Raw genomic sequence first — 21,057 nt, forward strand, 5'->3', positions numbered from 1 at the left:
GTTGAATTGTTAAGATTAATGACTCCACACTTCCAGGCAGAATAGGAAGTTTACACTATAGGAGATATAAAGCCTTGTATCCTTCATAAAGGTGTACATCAGCCAAGGAGAGCATCAGTGAGTAAAAAGAGCTGTCTCTTGTCTGTATACAATGATGCATTTTGCTATGCAAGTGATCAAAAAAGGGTTTGAATCTTGAAATATTTCCTTAATTTTTCTTACTATTTCATACTGTGGCATGAGAAGGTGGTCCAGTTTATACCTTGTAAGCCAGCTTGGCCTGACAGAGGTGGCTTTGTGTCAGTGGTGAGTGATTGCATGCTTACTGTGTCATTCATGTTAGCATTTTTGTTACAGTGGTGAGTTACAGAGGACAAGCTGCAGACTGTGATGTTTCACTGGGATGTACTTAGGCGACAAAAAGAGCCTTTACCTAACTACAAAGCTTTGAGAAAAAGTGAATTGCATAAACAGATACTCTTTAAAGCAAACCTTCTACTCTGTATTACAGCAGTGATTTCAGATGATGGTCTAATTTTTGTGTTCTTCAGAATTTGCTGTGTTTTATAGCAGTTATGAGCAAGGGACATCTGAATGAAATACTACAATGGGCTCAATGATGATAAGGGGTGAACCCTTACAAGGGGCTTGGTTTCCCTGATATCTGTGGCATATATTTGGAAAGTATATTTGTGTGTATATTTGTGTGCTAGAGAGCACACAAATAATAACTTTTGGAAGAGAGAGAGGGTAAGCCTGCATGGATGAAAGCATTGTAACCAGTTTGGTTTTGCCACTTCACCACCACGAGTAGACAAAAGACAAGAGTAAATACTCTGGTGTTAAGCCTAAGTGTTACATCTTCTTTTTCTCCTGCCAAGAGCACCTGAGACTAAGTGCTTACCTATACATTAGGCTCAAGACTCTCACTCCATTTGCAACTTTTACACCTTGGTGCATCTCTACATTGACTCTATTTGTACTGGATGACAACAGCTGCTGCACTTTTCAGGACAGTGTACAGAGCTTGCATAATTAACTCTAAATACAGTTAATTCGTGTTCCTTTAAAAAGCAATGACAACAAGTAAACCTCTAGACCTGTCTTTGGCTTTCAGTGAGTTGTATACACCTTGAAATAAATCTTCTATCTAGTTGTATAGGGCAAATTTATCTTCCTTGACCTTGATTTTTAAGACCCCAAGGTCTTACCCTGAGGGTCTTTTTTGCTCATTCCCTGCCCCCCCTACATCCTAGAGCTGCTGGACACAGTGAGAGTAGACAGCAGAGACCTCTGGTGCAGACAAAAGTTGCACAGCACCAATTGGTGAGAATATATGTATCAAAATATTTCCCACCACGAATGTGTAACCAGCTTTTAATGTGGAGCGTGGTACCAAGTGGAGTTTATGTACAGTCTAATTTTGTCTCATACCATTTTTTAACCTTCATTCTTCTATGCCCCTCTGAATGCTCCAGGTTCCCCTCTGCTTCCTTCAGGTGCAAGTTCTCTGTTTTACATTTGCTGAGATGAGTATCTGTGGCTGAGAAGCATATGGAATTTGACATGGAGTAGGAAAGGAGCATTCTGTATATGCTTTAATATTTATGAAAAACATTTATTTTCTGGAGGGACTGTATTCTGAAGGTATCAGGTGCCCTATTGACTTGGTGTTACTGCATATTTCATTATCCCAGTACTGCTGTGTAGATTCTTGTACAATCAGCTCTGCAACACTCTTATGAGCACAAAGAAATAAGAATAAAGCTCTTTAGTTTGTAAATTGGAGCAGAACAGTTGATATTCTCATAATATTTCAGCTGAATAATTCCTTTTATATGGTGCCATGACTGTCCTGCTTTGATCTGATTATTTTACCTTGGGGAGTCAACTTCAGAGAATGAGCCATTCTCTTTCCATTGTCCTTTTCCATGCACACAAAACTTTAGCAAGGTCAGAGCAGCTGTTGGGGAACTGGTTTTCGGTTTGGTATTAGTCTCACATTCTTTCATATAGGCTTCAGCCCTCATTAGGCTCTTTTTTCCCCCAATTGAAATAGTTTTTATCTCATTTTGCTAACAAATCTATTAATCAGGACCCATTCCTATGAATAAAGAACATTGATTCAAGAAAATATTGATCTCTCCTTAGGTGTTTCTTATTATACCATTCTCTAACAGATGCTGAACAGAAGCTAATAGGGTGAAAAACACATTTCTCCTATTCTGTTTTTCAGTGCTGAAGAACAGAAACTCGCACAGGTATTGGGAGTCATTATTCACTCTGGTCAACAAAGGGTGTGGTTGCCTTGCAATGATTACTTGCATGGTAGAAATATTTGTATTTCCTGCTGAGTTAATTGGTGTTACTAGTACATTTTGGAAGACAGATAACAGCTACCACAAAGTCACTTGCCGGCTAGTCAGATTAGTACAGACAGTGAAAGCCAGTCGAATTATTTTAATAGGATTTGTAGCTTTTCCAGAGTATAAAATATTTCAGAAACAAAAATAGACCACTCAGAATACTGCTTGTTTTCCCAGTTAACACACTGCTGTCTGTTGTGCGCAAATGACTGAACTACCATGAGATCGATGGTCAGGGTTGTCAAAGATAGTTGTGTGATGAGGAGGAAGCATAGGACAAAATAAAAAGTCTTGAGTTTTCCTTGTTAACAGGGAAAGTGGACTAGTCCTCTTATGGAAAAAGAAAGCCCAAATAAAACCTCAAAAAAGCTAGGCCCATTCTCTTATATTGCTTACTACATTTCCTGAGGGCCATTCCTTGGTTGGGTGTTCTGCATATGTTGGTTGTTACCTGTGGCTGTTATGGTTAAGCATTTCTTTCCATTACAATAGTTACACTTTCCCCTCTCTTCTTCTGATAGCTAGATACCAAAGAATTCCATCATGGCAGAGTTCCAATGGGCACTGCTGTCTCTGCTAGCTCAAACTTTGTAGAAATAGGAAAAGATACCTGTCCTCTATGGAGAAGAGCTGTTGGTTCACACTGTCTTAGACCATCTCAGCTAAAATTCTTATTTCAATTTCCTTTCCAGCAACTGCCTTAATTCAAAGAATGGTCAGAGTAGGGTTGTGAATGCACCAAGAGTGTATGAAGACTGCTTTTAAATGAGCTTTTTCACTTTTTTCCCTCTCTCAGCTATTGTGCTGAATGTAATAGATTACATTGGTTAGACACCAAGATCAGGCCTCCTGGGACTACAAATCTGCTGAGAAGTTTTGAACATTTATTTTACCCACCTTTACACTACCAAGTGGTTACTTCTCTAAATGGGCTCTTGGCTTCTCCTTTTAATCCCCATGTATGTTGATTTGCCGTGGCTAAATTAACTTAAGAATTCTTCAAACACACCTGAAGCTTTGGAATTTAAACATGAATTTATTCTAGGCAAAAAAAAATCAAATGTGCGCTGTAGACCTACCAGAAGTCATTAATATATATTATTCTGAAAATTCTTGGTGGAATAAATGTAGACCTTCAACAATGCTTCTTTCAGCAGTGCCAGCTCCAGAGACATTTAAATTAATTTTGGTTTTGAATTGAGTTTCTTTTCAAATTCCAGGCCAGATCAGCAGACATCTTTATTTCTCAGCATTTCCAGTGAAGTGTCTATTCTACTGGACTAATATGAAATTACAAAGAAATGACTAATAAATGACTAAGAAAACTAAGAAACAGGCTGTTCTGAAGAAGATAAGAACTGGGTACAGGATGTCAATCAAATATGAATGTCTTCTGTAGGTTAAGGAGGTTGGGTAGAAGTGATTTTCAGTGTTAATTTAATTTTTCCTCTGTCCTTACTGTGAGGACTGTTTCTATAGCACAAAACCAACCAGTCAAAAAGAAAGAAATACTGGACTCTTAATCAAAGACACTTTTTAATTAGCTTCCATTCTCTGTTTTACACAGTCAAAAAGGCTAAAAAGAATCCTTCACCCTGAACTGTCATTCACGTTCATCCATCACCATGTCAGAAAAAAGAGCTTTTAAGCTAAAGGATAAATTAATGTAATGGTAGCATAACATAGACAAAGAGGTGAATGTCCTTGTATGCAAGCTGTTTCATGTGATATGAAAGAGAACTGACACACACGCATACACACCCTCTCACTAACACACAGATGCATCCATGTGTGCCTGTACTCACACATATATATCTAATGTATAAAATGAAGGTTCATTTTTATTCTGGTTTTGGAGAATGAATTCTGTTTGCAGAATAACCACCTGGGCAACATAAAGTGCCTTTAGCATTTTTAGAAATTAATGACATGAACTCCTTCCGTGTCATCAGTAAGCGGCCAACAAATTCAGTTTCTCATAATTCGATTCACTAAATAAATGTGTAAAGTACTGTTTCCTACTTTCAGAGTTGATTTTATAATCTTTCTGTCCTGCTTTTTTAATTTTTCTAACCTATTTTAATATAGTCAGTATATTATATTGAGTGTTTGCTGTCGTTACAGAGTTGACAGCAAGAAAGATTAGAAAAGACCAAATATGACTCCATTTAAGTGGACCAAGTTTATCAGCAGCATTATTTTTGCCAGGTTTCTTAAAAATTATTTTGTAAGGTACTAACCTGTCAGAAAAATGTTAAGTAGAAAACTTATTTCAAAAATCACGTGTTTTGTAAATTACACTAGTACTGGCAAATATCATAGTCTGTGTTCTTGATTCCTTGCTCTTTCTTATTCTTTCATTTACATTCTCACTAAGCAATGATAAAAAAACTGAATCATAGAATCAAATGATAGAATATGCTGAGTTGGAAGGGACCCATCAGGATCACAGAGTCCAACTCCTGGCCCTACATAGGAGACCCCAAGAATCACATCATGTGCCTGAGACTGTTGTCCAAATTCTTCTTGAATTGTCAGGCTTGGTGCTGTGACCACTTCTCTAGGAAGCTTGTTCCATTGCCCAACCACCCTCTGGGGAAAGAACGATTTCTTGATATCTAACCTAAATGTCCCTTGACTCAGCTTCATGCTGTTTTCTTGAGTCCTGTCACTGGTCATGAGCTGAGTCTGGTACTTCCCCTTCTACTTCCCCTCAGGAGGATGCTGAAGACCATGACGAGGTCTCCCCTCAGTCTCCTTCGGGCTGAACAAGCAGCTGACTTCAGCTGCTCCTCATATGGCTTCCCCTCCAAACCCCTCACCATCCTCCTGGCCCTCCTCTGGATGGTCTCTAATAGCCTAATGTGTTTTTTATACTCTGTTGCCCAAAACTGCACCAGACCAGAGCAGAGCTGGACAATCACCTCTCTCAACTGGCTGGTGATGCTTTGCCTGATGCCCCCCAGGACATGGTTGGCCCTCTTGGCTGCCAGGGCACTGCTGAGTCATATTCAACTTGTCATCGACAGGACTCCCAGATCCCTTTCTGCAGCGCTGTTCACCAGCCTCTCATTCCCCAGTCTGTACATACAACCAGAATTGTGGCAGTGCAGGTGCAGGATCCGGAACTTGCCCTTGTTGAACTTCATATGGTTGGTGATTGCCCATCTCTCTGACTTGTTGAGGTCTCTCTGCAGAGCCTGTCTTCCCTCAAGGGAGTTGACAACTCCTACCAATTTAGTGTTGGTGGCAACCTACATGAAATCAGGAACAGTGAAACTGCTTTACTAGTTATCTTTGCACATTTGATTTTAAAAATACAAATTATAATAGGAACAACAGATGTCAACATGTAAATTCATTCTTCTAAAAGTGATTTCAACCTAAAAAAGAAAATATAGTCAGAACTATGCTTGGTGAATTTGCATAATTTCACATTTGAAAGACATAAGTGGTAATAACCATTGTTAAATTACTTTGTAATATGATTTTTCAAAATCTCAAAGTAAATTTTCTACAATTACTAATTGAAGAAAATTAACTAGGCATGACTATTAGAAACAAACAAAACCCATTGTTAAACTGCTCTTAAAAGTGAAATAATGATTTTTCTTTTTAAACTTTGCTGTCTTTTCTCTTGTCAGCCTTTCCTTATTGTTCTGGAGTGGATTTTCACATTTCATTTTGATCTTCAGAAAAAAAATGTGATGAGACCCAGAATTCAGAATCTAGGCTAGGATTCAAAATGAAGCTTGCTTTGTGGTGATTTTACAGCATACTTCCTAATAACAAGTTGAATAAAACTGTGGGATGATCTTGTATAAACTGAACAGGAATGATTCGCAAGATGTCATAGTCCTATTTATCTGAAAGTATATTTTATTCAGTATGCTTCCTTAATTTTGAAGTAAGTAGGAAACTCAGAGAAACTAAAGACAAGACTAGAGGAAGAAGCCATGCATGGTATCACCACGCCCAAATCATCTTTCAGAGGTTTGACATAGTAAATTGGAATACCCTTCCTTAGAGTGGATCTTATGTAATTTTCCTGAGTTTCTGTATTATAAATTGAGGGCAAATACTGAGAGTACTGATGAGTTAAGATCCTAGTCAATGAGAGTCCATTCTTATAAATCTGTTAGAGTTCAGATAGGTCAGAATCCATAGCAAATGCGTTATGTGCACAGAGGCAGTCTAGGTTGACACTTGAAAGGAAGCTGTTGCTGAAAGAAGGGAAAGGGCTCCAAAGAAACAAGAAGAAACCTGTAATTAAAAAGGTCAGAAAGAAGCCTTGAGGGAAAGCTACTAAGCAAGACAGTGTGAGAAGTGATCTAATTTGTATCTGAGTCTTTCATGGAAGAGCTTTCACAATTGTGTTAACCTTCTGCATCATATTTAGGCAGACAGAAGATCCATGACTCTATATGGGGTCATCGAAGGAGCTGGAGACACTTGTACCAACCGCAAAGATAGCATTTTTCTTACTATTATGTATGGAGGGAAGCTCAGTGCCTAGTCTGCACTGCATACATACAGTTTGGACAGGTGAAGTTAGATGAGTTGATTGCCTTCTTAAGTGAAATACTGTGTTCACAATTCTTAAAAATGAAAATTGAACAATAAAGAGTAGTTCATAAGCTACTTAAACACTTGTCTTAGTAGAGTACAAGGGGAGAGAAAAGGTAGAAGATTTGGCTTTTGTTTTATTAGAACTTTTTGTTTTATTTATGGATTTTTTTTTTGCCAAGGAATTAAATTAGGAATATACAAAATCATACTTTTATCCTGAGAAAAAGAAATTGAGGGAGTAGGTTTCTGCATATACAAACCCCACTCATAACCATATCCAAGGGAAAGACCTTCCCTTTAGGGGAATCAAAAATGCAAAAATCGTTTGCCAGAAATGTATTAGCTTTCTGAAAAGTATCCTGAGAAAAATTCAAGGACAAAGTAGTGCTTAGGAGAGTACTGTATGCAAAACTGTATAGAATCTCTGACAGTATCTTTTTAGTAAAATACTTCAAAGATATAAGATGCTTATGCTGTTTCAGAAAGCTAAAGATTACTTCAGGAATGGTAAGATTATGTTCCCTACCTGCCCAGGGATGAGTCAATGAAGTCAGAGCTGTTTCAGCAACAGCCAGAAGGTTGAATTATATAAAGAGGAGGAAAACTGGATTTCTCACTGCAGTTTACTGCCAGAATTTTAGCAATAAACTCCCTTTAGCACATCAAAACCTGCAACGTTGGTTCTGTTTTGTGGGAATTTCCTTGGCCTTGTATGTGCCTAGAAGATATAAAATGTGGTCTTATTTTAAAATATATTGCTAAACAATAGAACAAATGTGTATTATGCTTTGTGTTGACTTACCAAGCTGAAAAACATCCAGTTCTGCCTGAAATACAAGCAGATTAATGGAGACTTTCAAGTATTTCTAAATCCACTATTCTTTATTCAAAGGCTGATAGAATATTTTAGTGTTTAAAAACATATCTTAGGTGAAGTACATGTCTGCTAGAAATGCATTGTCAGAAAATATGCTTCTTCCCCTACCCACCATGCTTTTTTTTTTTTACAGAAGCATTTTCTTTGTAAAATTGCAAAGCATGCAAGAGAGAAAGGAGAAAAAGAAAATCAGTTCTATCTTCTGAAATCAGAATAATTTCTGCCTATTTAGAAAGAGAAAAAAAATCAATCTTGCATTTCAAAAAACAGCTGAACTTATCCAGAACAAATATTTTGGTGGCTCATGTATGTGTACAAGTGCAAAGTCCTGCTGGTTTGCAAAAAAATAGCACCTGGGAGTATTTTATTTCAGTCTATGCTCAAGAACTTCTCCCCATTCCTCACTCCCTAGCCATGTTTTGTGATGTGGTTTGCCTGTTTTCCAAGATATTCACTTCAACTTAGAGTTACCAATGGAAAATAATGGCTGGTTTTTTTCTCCATACATACATTTTGCTTGACAGAATGATTCTGAACTCCTGGCAGTAAGATCAAAGAGTTTTTTCACAATTCATCTCTCTAGCAATCTCACAGCAAGTTCTGAAGGTTAGATATTAGGTCTACCTAATACAAGTATAAACATGGAGAGAAGGGGACTGACAGTGAGACTTTTTTTTTTTTAATTCTTCTATTTTCTTAATTTCCACTGTGAGAAGGAGCTGCTTACAAAGTTAACAAAATTTGTTATTTGACCAGAAAGAGTTGATGGCTCGAAAATGTTTGCATTAAGATCTTTCTTTCTTCCCCTCTTTGCCCCCTTTTATTTTGCTGGAGCAACATAAAATCCAACCTTGAAGTAATTTGAGTTCTCATATCTGTTTTTCATCCGATCTGATAATGTTTCCAGTATTGTTCACTCTATTTAATTTTTGATTTTTTTTTTTTTTACCAGTCCTTTACTTTATTCTGGTTTCATTTAAGGGCTGAAGATGTAATTTCTATTGCCCTCCATGAGGTTCTCTATTAAATATTGTTTCTAATCAAATATGAAATACCTCTGCTATCAGCTATATCAAATCTTATTACTGATCTCATTAAACTAATATAATTAGGAAGTCCTGTGTTCTATATGGAATCTGAGTGTTGATGCTATGGAAAAGGACTCTACCAAAAAAACTTTAATCTTAAGAAGTTGACAGAAGTTCAAGTAATATCCTAGTATGTCACTTAGCTATTAAATTCCATGAGTTCTGACTTTTTACTGAACTGTATCTTGGGAAGCCTTTGCACCTGTATGAAGTGAATGCCAACTGTTGTCATCATAAGCCTGTTTTTAACAGTGAATCTCTTTGTCTTATTTGCCTCATACAGCATAAATCCATGTAACCTTCCAGAGTTTTGATCTTCTAAGCTACCGTCGTTCACAAAGGATAGAATACTAAACCACCTGTGTTCAGCAGCATTTGGTTCTGATAATAATAGTTATTTGCTGACAAGAAAATATCCATTATCACTTCCTACTTGAAAATAATAGGACAAGTCTTAACTGCAAATAAGAGCTCATAGTAGTTATAAATGTTCAAGGAAGCCTAGAATTCTCTTGATCCACAATTTTTGCCTAGCTCCCAAAGTGCTACCCACCAGATCTTTCGTTTGTATAAACTGACTCTGTACTGTTAAATTTTTAATGAATTTTGTAAGCTGAATTCTGATTCAGGGCACACAAGCAGCTGAAAAAAACTCTATTTCAATTAGGTTGAAAGTTCTATCATATGGAATGGCACAATTTACATGCAAAATTATGATCAATCATTGGTTGAGCAATGAATACTGCTTTTCTGCTGGATTAACTGGGGACTGCAAGGTTTGCTTGAGACTCCTATCAATAATTTGGGAAGTTTTTGGAGGTGCTTAATTTACTCTACTACTGTATTCCCTGTTTATTTATTACGGTTAAGAAATTTTTCTTTACGTTCGTCTCATTTTAACTGTTAGTCTTGGGCAAAGGACCTAACCTAATTACTGTTTGCACATGCTGACTCAAAGACTTTGATAAAATAAATTACTATGATGGAATTGGCCTAAAGCTCTTCTTCTTACTAATATGCCAAACGATCTTCTGGAGAAACAGAAGGTACAGCTACCTAAGCTATTTTTGTGATAACCCACTTATCCGATTACAGATCTAACTCCCCCCACACTTTTGCAATTTGAAGCAGGGTTTCAGTGAAAATCAAAGCATGACCACTGAGTTCAATTAATCTACAGTACAGTATTGACAACTTTTAGATGTTTAATTCAAGCAATTCTACAGTTCTGTTATATAAAATTGATGTAGAGAACTTTGTAATTTGTTCATGAACATTCATTATTTCCATCCATTCTTCCCTTTCTAAAATTTCTAAAGAAATGAAAGGTAACTGGTATTGTAGAAATCCTCATGGTACTGTCCAGTTATGACCTCTGGACCTCAAAGCTTTCACAGTAAAGCAAACAAAATGGATATGTTACCTTTAAATTCAACAGGGGCAGGAATGCTTTGTTTAAAAACATTTAATCTTGGCAAAAGAGATTAGAAAAGGGAAGCAGCTGCAACTGAAATGTCTGTATTGATTCAGCAGGCATACCCTAATGACAGAGAACAAAGTATGCAACTCAGCATGCCAATGTTTAGAATGTTGTATTCTTCTAATAGTGACATCTTTGTGAGGCATGTATTTTAGTCTCCCTGAGAGGGTGCACTAGATATAACTCAAAATGCAGGTAATATTGCAGTAGAATAGTAAGAAACTATATATTTCAGTTGTGTTCTGATATCTCCACAACTTTTCTTCAGGCACATTTGATCTGTGTGATTGTTTTCAGCAACATCTGTAGAGTCATGTCATATCATGACTTTATTCTTCATTTTTCCTATGTGTTGGGTGTAGTCTGAAGTGTATTGGCACTCCTAGCAAAGAACGTCATTCACAGAAAGGAGGGCAGGGGCAAAAGGAGGAAGGATAATTCCTTTTCAAGTTCTATCTCCCCAGGCAATATGGATGCAACTGGCTTTGCAGACTTAGAATTCAGCATAAGCATGTCTGCTAAAGGCAGTACAAATAAGCTATTGTGAGTCTTACAGAGTGACAGTAAAAAAAATAGTAATATTTGACTGGAATAACAATATTTTTTCTCTTTTCGGATTTTTTTTACCAGTATATACATGCCTACAACTTGTGAAAATGTTTACCTAATTTTTTTGTATGATAGTAAATTACAAGGTTAATATTCATAGAGATCACAGCAGAAGATGCCTTTTGATAGGGAAGTATTGTCACCAATATAAGAACTGAGGAAAAATAAACAACTATCTTATAATAAGGAGAACTGGAGTAAAAACACAAAACCCCAGGGCCAGAGAGGAAAGAACTAGCTGGATACTTTTTTTCTGAGACTGATTCAAATATTTCTGTGGCATTAATTTGAGCCAATGCATTGAAAGCAAAAATTTCCTATCTTGTCCTTAAATATTAATTGTCATAGGCCAAGACACTATCACTGCTTTAGCACTGGATTCAATTTAAGGATACTAGTCACATTAAAGTATAACTATACGGAATTTTTTGTTTTAGAGGGAAAACTAGGAAAGATATTTAATTTTGATATAGTTGCAATGCAGAGAGCTTCTGATCTCCCTTAAGAAAATTTGGTCTCTCCAAAAGCTTCTACTACACCTTAAAATTGTGATGTCATTAGTTAATTTCAATTTGAATTTACTTTAAAAGCCTTTCCTTCATGAATAGACTGGGCTGAGAGAGGGTGTGAATACAGAAAGGTTGGCAGAGTATGAAATGAGTTCAAATACTTTGCCAGAAGATGTGCTGCTTGTCTCCTATTTTATGGATAAACAGTCCCACTGGGTGACTAATTTAGCTGCGCTGTGGATCTTTGAGTGATAAGGTTGTTTACCTTCCTCGTTCATTTTGATGTCTTTGATGCTGCATCATAGAACTCCACAGATCACAGATAAGTACCTTAAATCACTGCTGTGTAATATACTGCTACATTTCCTAATTTCATAAACATTCCTGGTTTCATAAACATACTTTAGGACAAACTAGGAGTGCTTTGATATATGATAGAGACAGGAACGTAATAATGAAAGGTGGTACAATAAAGTTCTTTGCAGTATTGGTCTTTGGAATAAGACTGATTCCTGACAGTTCAAAATTATTTGGCAGATCCACTAGCTTTCCTAAAGATGCTTTGATGGGACCATAAATAGTGACAATTTTTTTTATTGAAATACTTCTTTTTTTCTAACAGTTAATGGTAGACTAGGAACAGGCACATTTAGAAGTAGCATGTATGTACCATCATATTTACTTGTCCATCAAAAACTAATCTAGGACTACCAAAATCAGTAGCAGGACTTGAACCCAACACTGGAATTTCTTTCAGAATTCCATGACAGTTATTCCAATGCCCTTGTTTTACAGAGGAATTGTCAATAATGACTTGAAGTGAATGACAAAATATTATAGAGCTATTACTGCTGTCACACAAGGTTGAACATTGCAGTGAGAAGACTTGTGTAAAATACCGTTCAGTTGCAGGCTGTGTTCCTTTTGATCTCTGTGTTAGCAGAACAGAGGTGTGTTAGAGTGCTAGGTTTGTATTTTTCTATTTCCTTGAAGATGTTCAAACATTCTTTAATGTATGCTTTGTAAATGGGCCTGAGAAAATGATGCAGAGCGTATTATAACAAACTGTTTTGTTCTCTTAAGTTACATTTCCTTTGAAGTTTTCCAGTCTTTTACATATTTGCATCTTGTTAATTGTAAAGCAAGTTAGACCAGCAGAGATACTCTGTTGAGAAAGTGAAGCATTTTGTTTGCTTTAACTTCTGTGTGAAAGAGAATACTGCAGCATAGCTGTTCTCTAGCACTTTAAATAACCTCATGGTTATGCTTTGGTATGCTTGGCATTTTTGCAGGAAAGGAAAAGCAAAATGTTATCAGTCAGTTGTTCCAGAATTCCTGAGTTTTTAAATAGTGGATCACCCACCTAGTCAGGACAATCCACAGTAGTCTTTAACACAGATATTCAGCATAGAATACAACTGATTATTTACGATACCTTACATTAACAGTTGTTAATGTTATAGTAAAGAAGAACATAAAGACTTCCAGTCATAGGCTCTTGGTGAAAAGAATTCACCATTTGCTAAAAGCTACTAAAAGCAAAACCATGATTTTTTTCCCAAATCCAGGATTGTTTATGTTACGATTCATTTCTAAGAGGTATTTGTCTAAACTCCAAGTCTAGCTTTTATTTTTCAGTGTCTCTCTATCAGAAAATATAAACCATGATCTCCATTGGGTAAGTCTGTAAAACGAGGCACAGTGGAAAAAACAGGCATTGCCTGTGTTAAGAATAGCTTGTCATGTCTTATTGTCACAGAAACTTAGTGTCCCCAGTAGGTGCTCCAAGTTGCTTGCATGATATTATACATGAAGGTTAGATGGAGGTGGAGCACCAGTGCTGGTTCAAATAGATAAAGCTGAGTCAGGAACTTATTTCTGTCTATAGATTTTTTTGGGGGATGTTTCCCATTCATGTAATATACACACCTATAGCTCAAACATCTGCAAATTGAACCACAAGTACTACTCCTGACAGTCCCGTGATAAAACAAGATAAAGCAAATAAAATTTCACATACCTAAATGATAGAGATTTGACCACATTTAGTCATATAGGCTTCCTCTCTTATTGTTGAAGAAACCTGCAGAGAGCTATCCACCTAAAGATGGGTTTAAATTGCCCTTTGGAGTCAGTGGTAGCAGTGTCTAAACCGAGATCAATGTTGCTCTGAAGTGGGCTGGGCTCCTTAATTCCTGTTTGTCTAAATAGGTGATCTGGTCAGAGCATGCTGTCTCTTCCTTTTCTTCTCCCATCTGGGCATGCTTTCTGTGGAAATAGAGCAGAATACAGATACAGACCTTATCCTGATAAAGGGTTGGGGCACAGATCATCCACTCATGTAGCTTACATATTGTCATTCTCCCTTGTCTATCCTCCTGTGATTTAGACTAGATGCCTGATTTTTAAATCTTTAAAGCTTTGTAAGAATATAATTCCAAATAGCAATTGCTTGGTATCTTTTCCTTTCAGCTGTGATTGGAATCTGAAGTTTGGGTGTACATTTTACTCTTTCGGCCTTCCTATTGGAAGATCTGAGGCCTGCATTTAGATCTCATTATAAACAAGGTTGATTCAGAACTCGTTATAGTCATATCCACCTTTGGGATCCTGAAACTGGAAAGCTTAGTCTCTGATTCAGCTGTCTGATATATTCTGTAATCACCTCATGCACTTGCTTACGGTCCTTGTTTCTTTAGATGATGCAATGTAAATGTTATGATTTTTATCTCTTGTGTACTTAGCTTTTAAATATTTAGGTGTGTGGTGGGTTGATAAAGCATGTTCCAGAAAACCTCCCACTTCTCAATTGGCCCTTTCCCTTCTTCAGAAAAAACAGCTATGAAAGTCCTCCCAAGCCATGGCTTATAAACTGGAATTGTGGAAATAATGGATCACATCTTTTCCTGATCTGATTTTTCTATTCGTTCTGTCTACCAGCCCCTTTCTTTCATGTCCTGGATTTGAGAATAATTATTTCAGTTTTAAAATTCCATCTAGATTATACAGAAAAGTTATGTATATTTCATGAAAGGATTTAACTTTTATCCCCTGGATTCTGAAGAATAACCATTCTACCATTTTCTTCTCCAACAAAAGAAACTAGGTCTCTTTTTAACTTTCTCCCTCCACAGTTTACAAAATTTTTTATGTTGTCTGTTTACTGCTTCCTACATTTCTTCCTAGTTTACATCATAATTGGCACCCTTTTCATGCTTCATCATGCTAGTTTTCTTTTCTGTTTCAATGCTACCCATGACAATTTCCTGAAATGTTCCTGTTGTCCAGGCACCCTACACTGAAGGTGTGTGAGCCTACAAGTTTATTTGTTTTAGGACCCATAAGGATCATCAAGTCATAAAAGTCTGTGTCCGGATGGCAAAAGCAAAGCTTTGACATTTAAAGAATAAACCAGAAATTAATATGAACCCCTAGACATGGATATTAGGGTTGGCAGCAATATCTCTATGAGTTTTGACAACAATGTCTCTATGAGTTATGGTTTATTTCTTAGCAGAAGGGAACATCCTCAATAATCAGATCCTAGGAACATAATTTGCTCATTAAAAGTGAAAATCAGGAGCAGGTATGAAATAGTTAGCAGGGAGGACTTAAATTTTCTAGTACAATTATTTTGAGAGTCCAATAAATGAACAAGACTAAACATACAAGGAATTTTAGAAGGATGATGATCACCTTTGTTCTTACTACGGTCACATTATGCATTTGATTGTGTGTTATGTGATTATGTATTCATGAAACATTATGCAATAAAATGTCTGTGAAGAAGACTTCTACCTCAGTGCAAGGTCTCCATTCTGAAAGTATTTGTTGAAAATACAAATATACTAACATGTTACACCACTGTTTTTAATACTCAGGTATCATAAACAGTCTGCTATGTTAATATTCCATACATTTATATTTATAGGACCTAGAAATTGCATAAAGTTTCCATAAATTTGCCCCCCAAGCAAATCACATCTGGCTGTGTTTTTTGAAAGTACACATTTTAGTGCCATCATAATAGTACTGAGATAAACCACTTCAAATCCCTTAATATTTCTGGAAATCTTGCTCTTATTTGCATGTTCTCTTACAAGTGAAACATATATATTCTCTTTTCTACAGTTTGAGTTCTAAATTTTTTCTCTGGTTCAAACTGATCTAATGAAAAGATTGATTTGTACCTTCCCTCCACCTGTGCCATTTCAAGGATAACATCCCTTACATTCAAATGGGAACAGTGTGACAATCACAGCAAGTCATTCCATGGAAAAACAAGTGATAAAAGCAGTGAATAACTAAAAGTAAAAAATGTATGATCTGTATGAGTAGCTGGCTCTGTTCTGGTTGACATCTAATTGCTGTTCAGATCCCTAATGACACAAACTCTTTTTCACCCTGTACCAATAAGAACAATAAGACGCACTTCTCCTGCTGATGTACCTACTTAGAGTTTAATTCGGTGATGAAGAATACACAGTGGAATTTATTTTCTGCATTTTGCTGACAGTCTAGAGCTATGCTCCAGTGGTTTACAATACTCAGATCCCTACAAGGGATCAAAGATTCCTGTTAATTTCTATTACTCTGCAGAGAAAGCAAAAGACAAATGTTTTGTGTAAATTTATCTTTCCTTTCTTCATAAAATTCCGTATTCCCATCTACGTAAAGATGGATTTGAGATTTATCTCTGAGTAGAAACATAATTCCTGAATCCTGAAACACAGCTATGTGCGTGTGTGCTGTGTTTATGCAAAACCACACTGAGACCCAGCAATTCTTTAGATAATTATTTAGAGAATCAATATTTGAAGTTAAGAAAACATAAAGGCCTGCAATCTCCTCTCTCTCTCATTCTTGACAATTCTTTCTTTGCACTGTTTTTAGGGGAAGAAAAAAGCTTCTTGCTCTCTATAATCACTTAGAGGCAGTCTCTTACTCCCTTTAGCTAACTCTTGATGGCAATGGCTTTTGTTGTTAGAATTTTTTTGTCCTCCAAACCTTTTTTTTCTGTTTCTCTTTTTCTTAGGGAGGAAAATGTGATTTTGCTATGCTTTTTTGCAAATCTGGTACTACCATGTTCCAGAATCTTAAAAAGATATTGCTTATCTCAGTATACTTCAAGAAGTAATATTGTTTATTGTCAAACCAGGAATAGTAAACAATGACCAAGCACTGCTTCACAGTTAGAGTCTTGAGATTCAACCATAATATTTTTGCTTCCTTTGCAGTACTCTGCTGAATGCAGTCAGTTGGTTCTGCACACTAGACACACACAGTAGTCATGGGGACTTTGAAAGGGCCAGGCACTCTCTGAGTAGATTCTGATACAAACACTTGCCATATGTTAGAGCAATTTGAAGTTAAAAAAGGGTTGAGAAGCTTTAAAAGAGTGGGTGTATAGTCTGAATCAACCAATAATGTCTATTTTTTTTGCTAGATATTCCACCTAAATAATGCAGTCTAGTAAATAACTGTATTGTTTTTCCTTAGATCACACCCTGAGTTGTGGGGTTAGCTAGTTGAGTTTAATGCTCAATCAAGATCTACCTAGACAATACTGAACATTTTTTATTTAGACACAAACTTCCAGAAAGACATTAGACTGTTAAAACTATGAAGCCTGAATATAAAAGCAACTCTTTTTATTATGTGTGAATTATCATCCCTCTGAAGTTCATATTTCTTAATTTCATTATTCCTGCATGCATGAAATTGATACAATTTAGAGTGGATGTTAGAGGCAGCACTCCCTATAATTTGTCTCAAATGATAGGTGAGATGCTTGAAATTCAGTACAGCATGATTGTAGTGTGTGTTTATAAAGAGCTGTCACCAGCTATCTGTCTTTGTTTTAAAGAATCAAAGAAAAATATCTTGCAAATCACTAATTTCACTTAAGGAGATTCTACCTAATGAAGAGTATTTTTGTGGATAGTTTCCTTAAATTCCTGTGATAGGACACTAGAAAATAAACACACCTTACTAAAATGTCTGAATGAGAGTTCAAGGGTCCCATACACCACCTCACGTTTGCAATGTTAAAATAAACTTCTGCGGGAATGTAGAAATTATGATATTGCACCAAAATTATTTGAAAAACTACTATAATTTGTCAAAAACAATATTGCGAAATCTGGAAAACTGTAGTATTTTTTTTATTTCCCTGAAAAAAATATGAAATATCAAAAGTCCTGTCTGCACAGAAAATTTTCAGAACTTTCAGAGGAGAAAGAAAGTTTAACTCCTTTTTTAATTAAAAAGAAAAAAATAAACAGAAGTTTAGATTGGAATTTAAAAAAAATAGGAGTTTTGTCATGAATAATGTTTGTAACAAAACACACAAATTTGAAGTCCAAATTATAGTAGTGGAGAAATCTTTGTGGAATTTTTACATCCTTAATTAGTGACTTTAATGTCAAATTAACACCCTACCTCCCTCACTGTGTTTTCAAAGCAAAGAATATCAAATTCACCTACTTTATTCTGTTCTTCCTCATTCATCTGACTTGTTTTACCATTACTATGATTTGAAATCAGTTAAAAACCAAAAAATGAAGTTACCTTTTTATTGGAGCGAGCCATTATAACTCTGAATGAAACGATGTGGGAAAACCCGGCTCAGTTTTGAAAAGAAATAGTTCAGATGTTAGTGTTAATACGTTAACTCGTGGTATAAACAGCTGTATGAAACAGTGCTCACTGAAGTATTCTGCTACAAAGCTAGAGCATCATTTACTCCCACAAGGGGCTCAGGTCTTGCCAGCGCTTCCTTATGTTTTCTTATAACATGACTGTGGCAGTTTGAGCCACATAATTCTGCTTCAGAATTATTACTTCATATTTCTTTGACTGGAAAAAAGAAAAAAGTTTTTAAAGCCTGCTACCATTTCTTTCAACTGACTTGCTTCATGTGACTACAGTAGTTTCCAGGGATATTTTTAACCTAAATATAATACAAACCAATTCTTTGTTCCTCAAGTAAAAGACTGTGGTCTGCATTTATTTCTCATGCCAGTGGGAAACCCATACTTTCTCAGTGGATTATCATAAATGCACTCTAAACTGCTCTACTGCTTAATCCAAAGAATACCTGGATATTTTCCATCATTATAAACAGCACAGATGCCCATATTTAGAGCAGTAAAATTCCCACATGTGAAGAATTTTTGGCATTTTCTACTGCAAGAAGCTCTTTTATTCAATTAAAGCATAGACAGATTTGAGGTTTTAAATGTGCTTTGCTGCTGTTATATTTCAGAAAAAAAAGGTTTGCTAACAGGCTTTTGGTTAATTTGCTTTTTAAATACTGATTTGTTGAGAAATTATATTACTTTGCTTTGAAGCAGGGATGTGAATTTCAGTTTGCTTAGTTTGTCAAAATTTTCATTACACAGATTACAAAATATATTGTATTCTCTGAAACATGAAGCTACAGATATGTTACAGTGGGAATCCTGAATTATCCTAAATACTAATGGTTTTGCATGCTGTTGACAATAGGAATATTTATTGTTGTTGTTATTCATTTTATGGGTATAATATCCCTTTACCTTTCTTGTAAGGTAATCTAACTGTAACAATAGAAAAGTCCTCACTAAAATTAGTAGCTCTGACTTCATAAGAGTGTTTGAATTATGGGCTATATATCAACCTTGCAAAACCAAGTGTACACAAAATATTGGATAGCTGCCCAGATAAACACAGTTCTCCCATATAATAAATAAGGCAGACCCCTGAAATAACTTGTGGCCACATAAATAAAACATCTTTATTTTAAAACAGATGAGAGAAAAGTTTTTTTTCTTTAGTACCCACTTTACTAATGTTTAAATCTCTGATATTTCCAAAGAAATGCCTTGTATTAAAATCTGGGTTTGTATCTTATATAATTTATACATAATATATATTAAAATTAAGATTAAATAATTATGTTCATATAATAAATATAATTTCATTATATATTATTCCTGTGGTAAATGCTGTTCAACATATAAAGTGAGATTATTTTATCCCAGATACACATGAAAGTAGCTACTGTTTTACCTAAGCAAGCTTACAAATTGTCTTTGAATTTTGTGAGTTTAAAACCAAAAATGGTAGAAGTTATGATAGAATTTTATATAATGTAATCTGTCTGAGTGGGCACATAATGTACTGCTCTTTCAGAAAACACATGGTTTCAAAATCCTGTGTTTCTGAATCTGGAAATAAGAAGGATCTTCTGTCATTCTGTCTTCAAATTCTGTAGAAAATAAGTAGTTGATAGGCCAGATCTTTAGCTCACCTTACTCTCTTGACATTTGCATCAGTATAGTAATTAGCACAGCTGAGGATCCAGCCCTTCTGAATGGATGGAAGGAAAGAAACACAGCTGGATCTAACCTATTTAGCAAAGAAAAAATAAACAGTATGTTCAAGTAAGGTGTAGTGTCATGAGAAAGTAAGTGGTTTTGTTTCAACGCAGAATATTCTAAATGTTTTAATCTAATTTATATGGTATCAAAGTAGGTTCTTCAAGCATATACAATTACCATTTAGCAAGGGCTTATGCTATTATTATTTCTAGATTTTCCCATAATTTTTACTTTAACATCTTCTCTCCTTTTTTTTTCCATTGGTTTTTTTGGTTTGGTTGTTTTTTTTTGGGGGGGGTGTGGTTTTTTTTGTTTGTTTGGTTGGTTGGTTTTTTGTTTTGTTTTGTTTTTGTTTTTTTTTGTTTGTTTTATTTGTTTTTGTTTCTTTGTTTTGTTTTGTTTTGTGGTTTTTGTTTGTTTTTGGTTTTGTGGGTTTTTTTGTTTGTTTGTTTTCTGCTTAGAGCATCTTGTCTTTTGTGGTGCCTTGATCCTTTAACAAGCATCCACATGAATTGTATTAGTCATCCTCTGTGTGGTCTGATCCAAAGTCCACTGAACTGAATGGAAAGGCTACTGCTAACTTAATAGGGCATTGACTCAGCCAGTCAAGAGACTAAGAATGTGCAAATCAAAGAATCAGAGAATCGGTTGGATTGGGAGGGACCTTAAAGATCATCTAGTTCAAACTGCCCTGACATTGCAGGGACACCTTCCACTAGACCAGGTTGTTCAACCCACCATCCAACCTGGCCTTGAACACTTGCAGGGACAGGTCATCCACAGATTCTCTGGGCAACGTGTTTCAATGGCCCACCACACTCTGAGTAAATAATTTCTACTATGTCTAACCTAAATCTCTTTTAATTTAAAACCTTTTCCCCCTTGTCCTATCACTATATGCCTGTGTATAAAGTCACTCTCCTTCCTTGTAAGCCCCCTTTAAATACTGAAAGGCCACAACAAGGCCTCCCTGCAGGCTCCTCTTCTCCAGGGTGCACAACCCCATTTCTCTCAGAATTGGACCGCAGACCTGGAATCTGAGTCCAGTAATCTGCCTAGTGTTCAACAGATTGCCCAGATCGTTCAGGCAGCAATGAAGTTTAGATCCAGAGTTGCATTTTCTGAAAGTAAGGAGCAAAAGAATTCTGACACAAACCCCCACCTGCACTTGTTAGAAGTGTAGTCTCTGAATTCCA

The sequence above is a fragment of the Lepidothrix coronata genome, unplaced genomic scaffold (assembly GCF_001604755.1).
Source record: "Lepidothrix coronata isolate B3197 unplaced genomic scaffold, Lepidothrix_coronata-1.0 Scaffold177, whole genome shotgun sequence".
NCBI lineage: Eukaryota > Metazoa > Chordata > Aves > Passeriformes > Pipridae > Lepidothrix > Lepidothrix coronata.